Source organism: Platalea leucorodia, assembly GCF_965183815.1.
Source record: "Platalea leucorodia genome assembly, chromosome: 5".
NCBI lineage: Eukaryota > Metazoa > Chordata > Aves > Pelecaniformes > Threskiornithidae > Platalea > Platalea leucorodia.
The window spans coordinates 27,545,759-27,558,844 of record NC_138827.1 but is presented as its reverse complement, the minus strand read 5'-3'; positions in this window follow the sequence as shown (position 1 = coordinate 27,558,844).

The following is a 13,086-nucleotide window of genomic DNA, read 5'->3' as shown; positions in this document are numbered from 1 at the left end:
ATGTATAATCATTTGTCATCTATCAGGAAATTTCTCTGCCCTGTGACTGCTTAATCTGGTCTCATTTAGTTCTCTCTCAATTCCACCTGTCAATTTAAAAAGTCGTTGCTTTTCTAGCCTTTCACCTCTGACCATTTCTTTTGATTCTTTTCCTGATGTCTCCTTCTGACGTAACTTGAGTTGAAAGCCTCACTCTACAAAGTATCACAATACCTATTAAAATGTATTCTTAAAACACCTGTTAGTAGGTCAAAATGCAATAGATGAAAGGAGGAGAAGGGGTCCAATGGAAGGTGTAATAATTTGAAGCCATTTCTATTTTCTCTTTCTTCTGGTTTAGTTCATAATCGGTGTTGATTTTTTCCCTTTCTCTATTAACAGTAGGGCAACAGATGATAAAAGAGATCTTTCAGATGCTTCTGTTGGCAATGTTTTGAAGGGGGAATCCTGTCTTCATACAGGATGGAAGAAGATCATTCTAGTTTGGATCCAGGAATAGTGGTAATTAGATTTAACACAATGGACTACTCTTACTTGGTGGAATCATTGTGACTTGGCTCTCAAAGAATGCTCTGGCCATGCTTTTGTGCCACAAAACTCAGATGAGCTTCACCCTCCGCCTCTGTTTCTGCTAGAAAAAACATTCCACTGATGTAGCTGAAATTTGGTTGGCCAGGATCAAGGTAAAACAATTTCTCAATTTCCAATCTTACAGTGAATACTTGTCTCTGTTTATTTTATATCCTTCAAACCATTATTTCTAAGCACTTTAATATATATTGAAAATCCCCCTGAAGAATCCTGGTTTAAAATATCTGCTAGGCTGAAATGCACCTGGTCCTTCCAAATACGCTATACTCTGAACACCTTGTTGCAGACTTGATGCTTTATCAAAGACACACATAATCTTCTTCCTTCTGAAAGCATTATGTATGCACTAAAGCACTGGATGTGAAAAAGCTGCTGCAGATTTCTGTATCATGTGATATCCAAATCGGGTACTACCAGTGTTGGACTTTGCTTCTTGCACTGTAAATGTCTCCTTTCTGACACTAAGCATGTGAATTAATCAATCTATAATCTCATTTTCCTCTCATTTAATAGAGTTGATAATACTACGGAAAATGTGTGTGAGTTAATTAATGAGTGCATGAAATAGCATCCTACATGGAGGCTGGTGCTCAAAAAATACAATATAATATGAACAGAAGTCATAAACCAAGAAACAAGCAGAGCTGTATACTAGCAATAGCTACATAGATGTGTTCGAAGGGCCGAGTGCCTAGCATGTATAAAGATTTGGCCTTTTTTGTGTATTACATCACTAACAGCCAGTTATAAACTCACTTTCATGCAGCTCTCTATCAGCTTGAATGGCAGAAATGCAGGAAATCAGCTGTTCTGAGGAAGCAAAATCATCCTGAGCCACAGCAACTGGGGAATAATGAAGTAAAATACATTTGAAAAAACAGATTCAGTTGTGCTTCTAGCACCTCACTATCAATATAGTTTGGTTAGCCATCGTAGGTCGTATACTTTAGTAGCTTCCAAAATAAGTTAAAAAAACCTCAATATATACACAAACTCTCATAAGTAGTATTGCACTTACTTGTCCCCTTTACTGTTTGCATTAATTACCCATTGCGAATAGCAGGATGACGTCTCTGGGACTAGATGGTGACTCATCAAAAAGTCACTTCGTGGTGGGGGACTGACCTTGTTACCATTTTTCTAAATAAATTTCAGCTCTTGATTTATGAGCTGAATGGTTTACTTTCTAAAAGGAGCAGACTGGCAGCAGTAAAACATCCATTATTTCCAGAAAAGTAATGAATGCTCAGCACTCTCCTAGCTGTCAGGCCAGGTTCACTTTTGGCGTAGGCTTGCAGCAGTGAACCAGTACACTTCTTATTTCTCTTCCTTTTACATTCTCATGTGGAAGATGACTTCTTTTAAAGTTATTATAATAATTGGTGCAAGACTTAAATACAAGCAATGAAATGACACTGCATTATTTTGAAAGAAAGCCCACAAAGTTCTTTAACACTTAAAGGCATATATTTCCATACTGCTGATATGAACTAATTCACATTCTGCCCCAAAACCTGGAGCATTTCCAGAGATAAGGGCTACTTTTGTAGTATAGTTAGGCTTTCAACATTTCTGCACCCAAGAGATAATGTGGAAAGCCTTAAAAGTTAGGAGGATTACCATTTATGTTTGGCCTTATATAGGATTCTGGTTTTAATTGTTTATACAATCACAATTCTTGCATGTCCCTTTTTTTTTTTTTTATCAAGAAGTTCTCAGATCTTCCAAGAACAAATTGCAGTAATATAAAAACATTACAGATTTCCTATAGGCATTATTCTGAAGCAGAAATTAGATTAGAATTTAGAGTGGGAGCTTCTGATGTAAAAATGTCTAGTGTGATCAGAATTCTGAATTTTAGACCTATAATGAGATAAAAATTCAAATTTCCTTTGGAATAGGGAGATCAGGGTTTGTGTCTCAGTCTGAACCTTTTGAATATGAAATTTAAAATGCAATTCAATTATAAAATAGCAACCAGTGAAGCAAATAAAAATAAAATTCAAATTCCACCCTCTTTTATTCTTATCTTTCTTTACTTTGGTACAAATGCTGATTTAAAGTCAACAGTAAAAAGAAGCGTGCAGAATCACTCAAACTGCCTGATTTCATCACATTCATGTATGTGCACTCACAGCTAACAGTTATTGCACTGGCTCTGAAGCAAACAGGCTTTGTGTCATACATATGTTTACAAAGCTGTATATATGCATGATGGAAGCATTTCCCAATAACTAAACAAGATAATTTGGAAAAACATCTGTGCACCGCTTTAGAGAACTTGTTAATATGAAGTGAATCAACATGAACTGCTAGCAAACATCCATGATCAAAAGTGATATGGTGATGTCAGTCTTTTTTGTAACCTTTTTCCACTGACTATATGACTTAATTGGCTATACGCAACTCCCTTCATAGGCTCTAGCTTTTATGAATCAACCCACAATTCACAGCTCAAGACAAGTCTTGGAGTCCTGTCCTCACCTGAGGATCCCTTGTTCTTTACAATTCAGATTATGTAGTCATTGTTTAACACCAACCAGGCCTTGGCTGACTTAACTCTTAGTCCAGTAGGATGGATTCTTACTTCTGCCAATAGAAAAGCAATTTCTCAGCAGATCTTTTTGTTAACCTTCAAATCCATCCCCAGTTATGGCAAACAAAAACCAAAAAATCCCAACGCAAACAGTTGTCCTTTTTAATTTTAGAACACAGTTTTTCCAATTTTTTTGAGAATTGGTATGTGCCTTATTATAAATTTCTTCAGTACTGAATTGTAATGAGGTTCAAAACATGAATATTTTTAGGGAGATGAAAAACAACAAGCATGTTTGTTACTGATGGAGGAACTATAGTAATAACAAGGAATAGTAAAGTAGAACATTTTCAGTCAAGGATGATAATGACTGTATTCTGTTACTGAGACTCATAGAAACCTCACAGCATCAAGAGAAAGGGCTTGATATTGATCTTGCTCAACTAAGCATGTGGGTGTCACCATTTTCCCATAAGCATGTAACAAGTGCACGAAAAGCAAAGAACAGAACTTAATTTTCTGATTCCAAGTTTGTACAGATATATCTATCACCTTTAGTTAATCAAACAAGAGAAAGCAAGTTATGTCATGTAAAAGCTGATGGATTTGGCAGCAGTTAAAGTGACAAATAGAAGGCAACAGACAAATGAAGTAATTACATTTGCTTCCATAAGACAAACAGCAATGCTACTGTAAATGAAGATAATTTAGCTTGACTCTGCTTTGACTACTTCTGTTGAGATGTTCATCATGCCTGTGACAGTGAGCTGCACTGATACATTCCACTTCACTAGCAATATAGAAACAATTCCTGTCAAAATCCCTGGTGCAAATTCCAGGTATGGAAGAACAATGAATGTCATAGGCTTCATTAGAGGTGTATTGACTTAGTCTTGGCTGGAAGAAAAACTACATTTGATATCATATTAGTGAACACACTAAACCGTATCTTACTCCTTGCTAATGGATAACACATCTTCTGTGATGACTAACTCCAATGGAAGAGTTATAAAGATATGCCCTACATTTCTTTTGAGGCTTTGGACCTTTCAATATAGTACTTTCCCAAACTATTAATCTTCTCACTTGTTCTGAAATGGAAGTGTTTAAGTGTCTTTTTTCTTCAAGTCGAAAAACACTTCCTGTGAAAATACTGGCGGTATGTACTGCTAAAATTTTTTTATTCCAGGAAAGCAGACAAGACCTCATGTGGAAGATCCCTATCCCTTCGATATCCCAGGCTGGCCGGGAAAGAATAGGGCAACTAAAGGCAGATGTGTATATTGGAATTTGGCACTTGCTCATCAACTTCTTCCAGGCACTGACTAAAATGGATGCCAAACAGATAGGTGATAAAATTTGATTAAGAAGTGTTCTGTTGAAAAGCCAATTTCTTGTCTCTTCTTGAGCCACACATCTTCCATAGTTGAGATATATGAAGTAGACCATCAGGAATGAAATAGGGTAGCACAAGATAAAAAATAAATAGACTTATGTGAAGGAAGACATTGGAGATCATATTTCTCCATAAGTGGAGAAAAGTAGACAGAAGTACTTTACTCAGAAGCAAATAGAGAAATTCCCCCCAAGTTTCAGACAGGTTGTCTGTCAAATCTTTTCTTCTTAGACTGAGAGGAAGTCACTTCAGTCAGTGCTGGAGAAAAGTTGATAAATGGGATACCAGCCTGTTTGTACTCTGTGTGGCTACACTAGACTTACCGAGGGCAAAAAGATTATCTTTCAACCCTAGAAGCAGGACATAGAGCCCAGAAGCAAAACATTTAAGGGGAAAAAAAAGGGAAAAAAGAAAAAAAAAACACAAATAAGATTGATGGTCAAATGTTCAAAACAAGGATGCCACTTGAAGATGACAAGATGACACCAGACAGCCAAAGATTCCAGGGAGTCCCTAGATTCCCAGAGGACTTCTGCCAGGTGTGCAAGACAGAAATCACGGCTGGCTTCTCATGGACACAATGCTTCTCAGTAAGTGGTGGTGTCTGGACTGTGGATGCTCATTTTAATCAGTGCCTTGAAAAATTTGACAAGGAAGTGCCAATGTAGAAGCCTTGAAAACTGAAGTTTGATGTATCCTCAGACCAGGATAGTATGAATGGTTCCTTCCAATGATCCTACCAACAAACCTCAGCCAAGACTTGGAGAAAATGAACTAAGGTGAGTTTTAAGCTTTTGGCACATGACATCTTTGATCTCTATATACAAACACTCCCAAGAGAACCAAAATGGGAAGTGATTCCCATACAACCAGTGAGAGACTAAAACCAATTCATTTTGGAAGCATCTGATGTGACTGAGTACGTCATCTATGAAGCTCTAACATTTATTTACTGTTCACTCTGTGTCACCAATTTTTTTCTTTAGTGATTTAGGCAGGAAATATGAATCAAACTGGAGCAGCTTAAGAAGTTGTTGCATCTTATTTCTTTTCTTCCCCAGAGAAAAGCCCTCCATATGAAGGCATGTGAGCATTCCTCATCCAAACCAACACAAAGCCACCTGACATTGTAAAAAGCCTTCTTCAGCTATTTGAATTAAGAGGGCAAGTTGTGTACTGAGACAGTGCTGAAGCATGCTCAGGCTGTTTTGTCAACTGTTTTATGTCGACAGTAATATCTAGAAGGTGGTTAGGATGAACAGATATAATAGATCTTATCGCTTCATCCAATTTCTAAGAGAACATCTGACTACTGACTAAGACCAACACAGATCAAATGAATCATTCATCTGAGATGTAACTGGTGACCAAACCAGGACTGACGAGGTGGAGACCTGACCAATAGCTCACCTGGCCCAGCTTCAAAGAGCCTAGTCTATCACTAACAGTAATTCCATCCATTACAGACTGTGTGGTAATCAGGTGCTCTGATAATGAAGGACACATTAAGAGATAACAATCACATGCCTTAGTTGCATTTTAATAACTATCGTGCAAACATAATTGAGTTGAAAGACCTATAGTGTCTTGAAGACATACAAAACCATTTAAGCACTAGTTATTATTGGTAGCCTATATTTGTTTAATATTATGAACCATCTTATCAAATCATAGGCTATGTTAGGTGTTCATAATAAGAATATACTTTTTATCTTTCCTTTGGATTATCAGCTGATGTTGGACAACTGCTCCTTGTCTCCACTGCTGAAGTGAAAAGGGATTTGAAACTGAATAAGGCTTTCTAACTTCAGCCAAAGGTAGAAAGGCTATGGAAACTGATTCGCTTTACAGCATCCCCAAATCAACTAGTGTTCCAAAGATGGAAAACAAACTCACCTTCAGCACCAGAAAAGAGGAATAAAAATGAGCTTTTGCAGCTAGAAAATAAAACTGATGCTTCATCAAGAAAAAATTGCTAAGAAAGGCATGTCATTGCTTGTGACTAACACAATAATATCAGGAGTGAAAAGTCCAAATTCCCATCTTCCTGTAAATACATGTAATACATGAATCAAGAAGGAATACACTATGTGACTTCTTCTCCATAAAATTTAAAGCACTGCCATCAATAATGAGGTTGAACTGACACTTCTATTATGATTCTGATTGCTTATGGAATTTTGCAGTATCTATCTTGACTTTTTTTTTTTAAATGAGAACACTTTTAAAATGCATTTTTAAATGCAGAGGAAAAATGCATTTCAGATGTCAGCCAAGTGAGAGACAGAAAAGTTCCCTTTCCAGGGTTAGTAATAATGTTTTTGCATGTTAATAAAATGTTGTTGTAGTAGTAATTAGAAGCAATACTTTGAACTTTTCTATTATTTTCTGCTCAAGGTTCTCATACATTTTACAAATAGTAAGTATGTCTCCTCAGCTTTCCTACCAGAAGAAAAACTATTGTGATGTGCAACAGACATCTGTGCCTGGAGTCAGCTGTGAGAGACAGGTATGTAACAAAGTATTATATCTGCAAAATAGATAAATATGCTGTCTCCTCATCTCACAGGGCACTGTGAAGCAGTCATAACTATTACCAAAACACCACAGCTGAAATAATTCTGTATTCACAGTAGGTATGGTTAACATGCAGTAGATAAACTTTTGACCATGCATTAGAAAAGAGTAAGAAAATAAAATCCTTAAAAACTCCATTGCCAAATGAGATGGAATCTCTTAAAAAAATAGCATGTGATCATATTATTAGCTGTTAGTCTGGCATTTCTAAATTCTAAGTAACCTAATATTCTTTGAATGTAATTTTGTACATGTAATTACTTATGTTTGAAAAAAAATAGAGAAAATAAGAGCAGAATTTCATATTGGTAACCATAAGTCATCTGAAATATTTCAAACTATCATACAGAACTTTCCCATGTGGATTAATGAAATAAATTACAGTCATTGTTTGTCATCATATGTATGAAAGAGAACTAAACGAAGCAACCTGTTTTTCCAGAGGATTTAAACATATTTGCTGACAGAAAAGGAGGGGGACAAGCAGGAAACTTGGGTTCTATTCCAAGCTTCACAAGTAAATGACCTCTAGTGAGCACAGACTTCTTCCTGCTACTCCAAAGCCTGGTCCTCTTTGCTTTGTCCTTTCAATTTGCCGCTGGTCACTGTTTCCTACTCCCATCTCTTCATCCTAGCCCTGTTCTCTTTAACTATCAAATCCCAGCCCCTGATCCTTATGTTTCTCATGCCAGTTCCAGTTTCCTACCCCAGACTGAGTCAGAGCCCAAACCTTTGGCCTTAACATCTTCCACTCAATTCCTGTCTTAATTGGGTGGGCTGTTACTCCTCCACCTCAGCCTTCAGACCTCCCTTCCATTTCTTTGTTTTTAGCTCCCTTCTATCAGCCCTTCCACTGGTGTCCCTGTTTCTCTTTTTGGACTTCTCATTCAGTCTTAGTCTCCCTTCCACAACTTCCAGCCTCACAACATACTCCTGAATGAAACTAAAAAAACCACCCAGTTAGCGGGAGACAGAAACAGAAGACAGAAAACTTCAGTCCCAACAATAAAGTTTGGTAAGATAAGAAGCAATTGTAAATAGGCTCCTGTAAAAAAGCCTCTCTCTTGCTGCAGAACTTTAAAAATAGATGATGTTTCCCCCTACACCCAAAATATAAAGACAGTTGTATGCGAGGATTAAAGAGGGAAGAGTTATTGCTGCTATTGATATCTGAATCATTTTGAATTATAGAGTAGAATGAAAGTTCTCCATGATGACCAAGTGAGAGAAAGGACTCTGAGCCAAGGTACACAAAAATATGTAAAAAATATTGATATAATTGTATAACAAATCAGCACTTGATTTTTAAAAAATACTCCTAATAGGACTAAATCTAAATTATTGGCCTAAGAGGTTGAACCAAATGAAGAAAATTAATAAGCTTCAGTTCAAGTTTACAGTGAAAATGGTGGGAAGATGTTTTATTGTATTATTTGTTCACTGATATCTGGAAGTCAATGCTTCCTACCTGTTTTCTTAAGGTCTTTTTCTTCAATCTTCAGTTTCAGACACAGTAAATTCAAATTGTGATAGAAAGTGACAATTCATTATGAGCTTATGAGTCTATAATTTTCTATTTTGTGTATTAATGTAGAATCAATGCTGAAAAGATCAAGCAACTTACATGTTTTACAAGTGCTATCTCTGATGGATATCTTGCTTAAATGGTCTGAAATAATAGGCCCATCATTTCTAACTTCCTTGCAATTGAGTAACTCAGTTTCAGAATTATCCCTGTAATCATCCCCTACATGAAGAAACTACATACTTACCAGAATCCTTTAAGATTTGTGTTCTCCTATTCAAGTAGAAATTGCATTACAACATAAAATTGTATCTCTAAAAATACAAATAATTATATTTTACAAGCAGGGTAAATAAAAGTAAAGTTAAATGATTAAGGCAGTGTCACATTGTAAATTTTTGTTAAGTAAGAAGCATGCCATTTCTGTAAAATGAAAAAAGAGTAAAAAGCTGAGTAAAAAGAATTTTCCCCTCTGGAAAGGAAAAAGAAATGAAAACCACTCCACAAGGACAAACAGCAGTCAAGACTATTTGGCTAGGTTCATTGTTGGAAACTATATTATCCATCTTACTATTCTATTTCCAGAGAGACGAGTAAGTGTAAAAGGGTAAGATTTGCTTAAGTAAGTGAGCCATTATTCTGAAATATTTACCAATAACAGCACATAAAAAAATGTAGATACTGAGGCCATTACACATACAAACACAAACTACTTATCAGAGCTCTATCCTCACCTCAAAATTACCAGTGTCAACAGTTAAAATAAATCTTCCTGCTTCACTCTGTTTCACTGATTCTCCCTCTTCCTTTAAGTTTTGACTGAAACATCTTCTTACTTCCCAATGCTCAAAATTACTTTCTCCTTCTTCATTATTTAGCTCTGTAAAGCAAAGAACAGACAGTATAAAGGCAAAATCTATAGTATATATTGACCGAGGGAATCAATTAAAGAATAATGTGTATGACAGAGTTAAAATTACTAGAAGAATTGGTAGGCTCTACAGTGACATGAAAAAATCATAAAGATACTTTATACATGTGTTCACTTTCACAGAGAGGATCTTGAAACACAAACATTTTTGCAAACAAGTGTCAGACAACTCCATCATTATCACAAATGTACAGAGAGTTAAACTGAAGCACACACTGGGAAAGCAATTTGCTTACAGCTGTACATCAGTTGAATTGAGAGCAGAACCCAAGATGTATCATGTCCTTGTGACAGATTTCAGTCCTTCACAAATGCACAAGAGCCAAATAACACAGTGCCAAAGCAGATACTCCTCTTTATAATGCTCCTAGCACCAGTCCTTCTTTTTCAGTCCTCTGAGTGACAGCATCTCGCTGTACTGCAAGTATGCACCCCTTAAACTTCTGTTCCCATTTCAGTTTTGAACCTTATGCTGTCATCTACCTTCCTGAAGTGCCTACTTCTCATGTGTGATAAAATATGTTGTTTACACTAACCCTGATGTCAGTTTGAGCTGTTACGCCTAATCAGGGCTAGTTACACCATCTTGGCATGACAATTTTATTTAATTGTATAAATTGCCACCAGATTACTTTTGAAGGTATTTATGCAGCTCTTTGTCTATTAATAGTTAGATTATGCTCTAAGGAGAAACATTCCATGTAGGTCTGAGGACTGATGCTGATCCAGACAGCTCTATTGGTAGTTCATAATTAATTTTCTGTTTCTTAGAAGCTTGACTGGTAGAAATGTGTCCCACATAATATGAATGTTTGTTCTCAGCTCTTAAGTAGTGGTCAGTGCAGAGGTTCAATTCCCTTTGAGTTGTCTCCAAACAGAATGGCTAAATCAGAAGGTTTTGCTTCTTTCTCAAGTCCCCTTTGCTCTAAGCTGTATTCAGTCAGAGGAAGTCTTCTAATTTGCTGGGAAATTAAACCAGCCCAGTTCTGCTGGCCAGTATACTGTGGAGTCAGGATAATTAAATAAGAAGCTGTATGCTTTTCACATTAATTATCATTTAGATGAAGATTACTATTATTTTTAATGATTACAGGAATTGCTACTGTTCTAATTATTGCCTAGTACAGCATATGTATGTTTATGTTTATGACTTCATTGGGAAGGCTTGAAAACAGTTTTAAGAAATAGAAAGCCAAAGACACAGTTCCATGGCACCAAGTATTTTGAAAAGGGACCAAAACAATCTCTTGGAAGCCAAAATGAGTACCAGTAAGTCAGTTAAAAATTTGCAGAAGAGTCTGAGTTGCAAGCATCTGAGAAAGTTGGTAGGTTTTACCAAACTCAGTAGGGCTAAAGCGTCACTGCAGAACAGACTCACATGCACAAGGATGATAGTTCAGCACTCGGAGAATAGAAGTATCCTGTTTTGGATACAGTTCTGAAAGTTGCTCCTGAATTACCTGGATAATTTGTCTGTTACTTACACATGTCCTGCAAAGGTCTGTGATCTGTATTTGTTTTTCTGAAAGCTGAATGACCTCATTGTTAGGTTGAAACACCCTCCTCCCTCAGCAGAGTGAACTGTTGCAGGCATCTGTGTAATAACTTAAATTGATATTGACAATAGTGGAGAGAGAGAGGGGGCAACACATTTTATGAGGTTCAAACCACTAGATCTTACTGGAAGAAGAGGTCTGTGTTTTGTAATTGGAATGGGAAAACAAGGTGATGTGGTTTTCCTCTGACATAAAAGATGATGCACATGATCCACTGGTCGGTGAAGAGCCTCCCACTCCCACTTCAAGTCCTGTTTCTGAATGTCTCATCCAAAGAGAATGTTTTTTTATTTCAATCCTCCAGCAATTTTATAGTTAATTCAGTCACTGAGGTAGATAACTCAAAGTTCATTTCTAATGTTTTATATAAATTATTCCAAATAATTGGAACAACAGAGCACACTAATCATTATCACCGAAGAATCATGGCAAGTACAAATTAATTGCATGATATAAATGAGTATACTGATTGATAAAATAAGAGTTTACCACTTCATAACATTTCAGCTTTCTTTGAAGCCAAATTTCATTAAGTTTGGAGAAAGAATCCACCCTTACTCTAACTCCGACTCAGATTTGCCTTATACTGAGTAAGTATAAGTGGAAGATTGGGACCAAGAAGACTGAGCATAAAACTGTGATAAGTAGTTTTATTTGTTCTAAATCAGTGTAGTAATAATTCTGAGTGGAAAATTATTATCTGAGTTCTGAATAATAAAGAGAAAAATCTCCAAAAGTAGAATAACAATATGAAATACAAAAATAACTGAGAATGTCCTATATTCCTAAACATCTCTTGACCACTTGATTTGGGAATACTCAGTTGAAAAGGTGAATTGAACCACTCCTGGATACGATTCTCTGATAAATCTCCTTTTGCCATGGTTGTTGAATTCTGATATGAACAGAACCTCAATGGAAACCAATAAAGAAAGGATTAGATGGAGAAAAAAACAAACAGAGGGATAAAGAGAATCAGAAAGAGAAATGAGGATGGGAATTCAGGTTTTGGAAGAAAGTAACTATTAGCAACTGAACAAGGTGCATAAAGACATTTCAAAAGACAAATACCTATTAGACTGGAATTAGACATTCCTCCATCCTGGGAAGCTGTAGGACTTACATGAGGTCTCCCTTTTGAACACAATATTGGCAACCTCACAAAGTCTTGAATCAGTCTCTGAAACCATGACATTTACCACTGTCTTTGGTCTGTTTTTTTGTTTTTCTTACATGTCGTCTTCTTAAACCTAACTTAATTAGAGAACAAGGTCTATACAGCTATGCTGTCTGTGGGCCTGTCAATCCTTCAGTAACAAACTCTGAACACACTGCTCAGTTTCAACCACGTCACATGTTGATTAGCTGACTGATGCATACACACTATCTGGCCAACCAACTGATGGCTTTTGAGCTGAGATTCACCCATCCTTCCCTCAACAGAGACTCTTTCCTCAATCACAGAAACACATTCCCCATGTCTTTGAAAGACTAAGCTACTGTATTAAAATGAAACATGCTCTGAATCAAATGACCAGGAGACCGGTCTCTAAAAAAGACCTAAAGTATCACAAGAGTCATGATTAAATCCTAACACATAGAGACACTGCTGACATCACTGAGGTAAAAAGGCTGCCTTCTGGTCTTTGGTAGACCATTTTCCTGTATACATTCCAAATAAGTTAATCCTCAATTTTATCATAAAATAATTCATCTGATTAAATCTGATTTCATCTGAACAACACAAGTGATGAAATTACAACTCTCACAAAATCTCATCGTAATCTAGCCTTTTTCTTTGTTAATGTTCAATACTCATTGATTCCTCGTGGTCTTCCCTTTTTCCAGAGTCTTTGCTCCAGCCACATCACTGTCATTCATCCTCTCACTTTGTGTAGTGCAACATGAAGTGTCGAGCCTGTTTTTGAGGTCCCTAAAGTCAAATTCTCAAATTCCTCAAGCTTAAGGCACCCA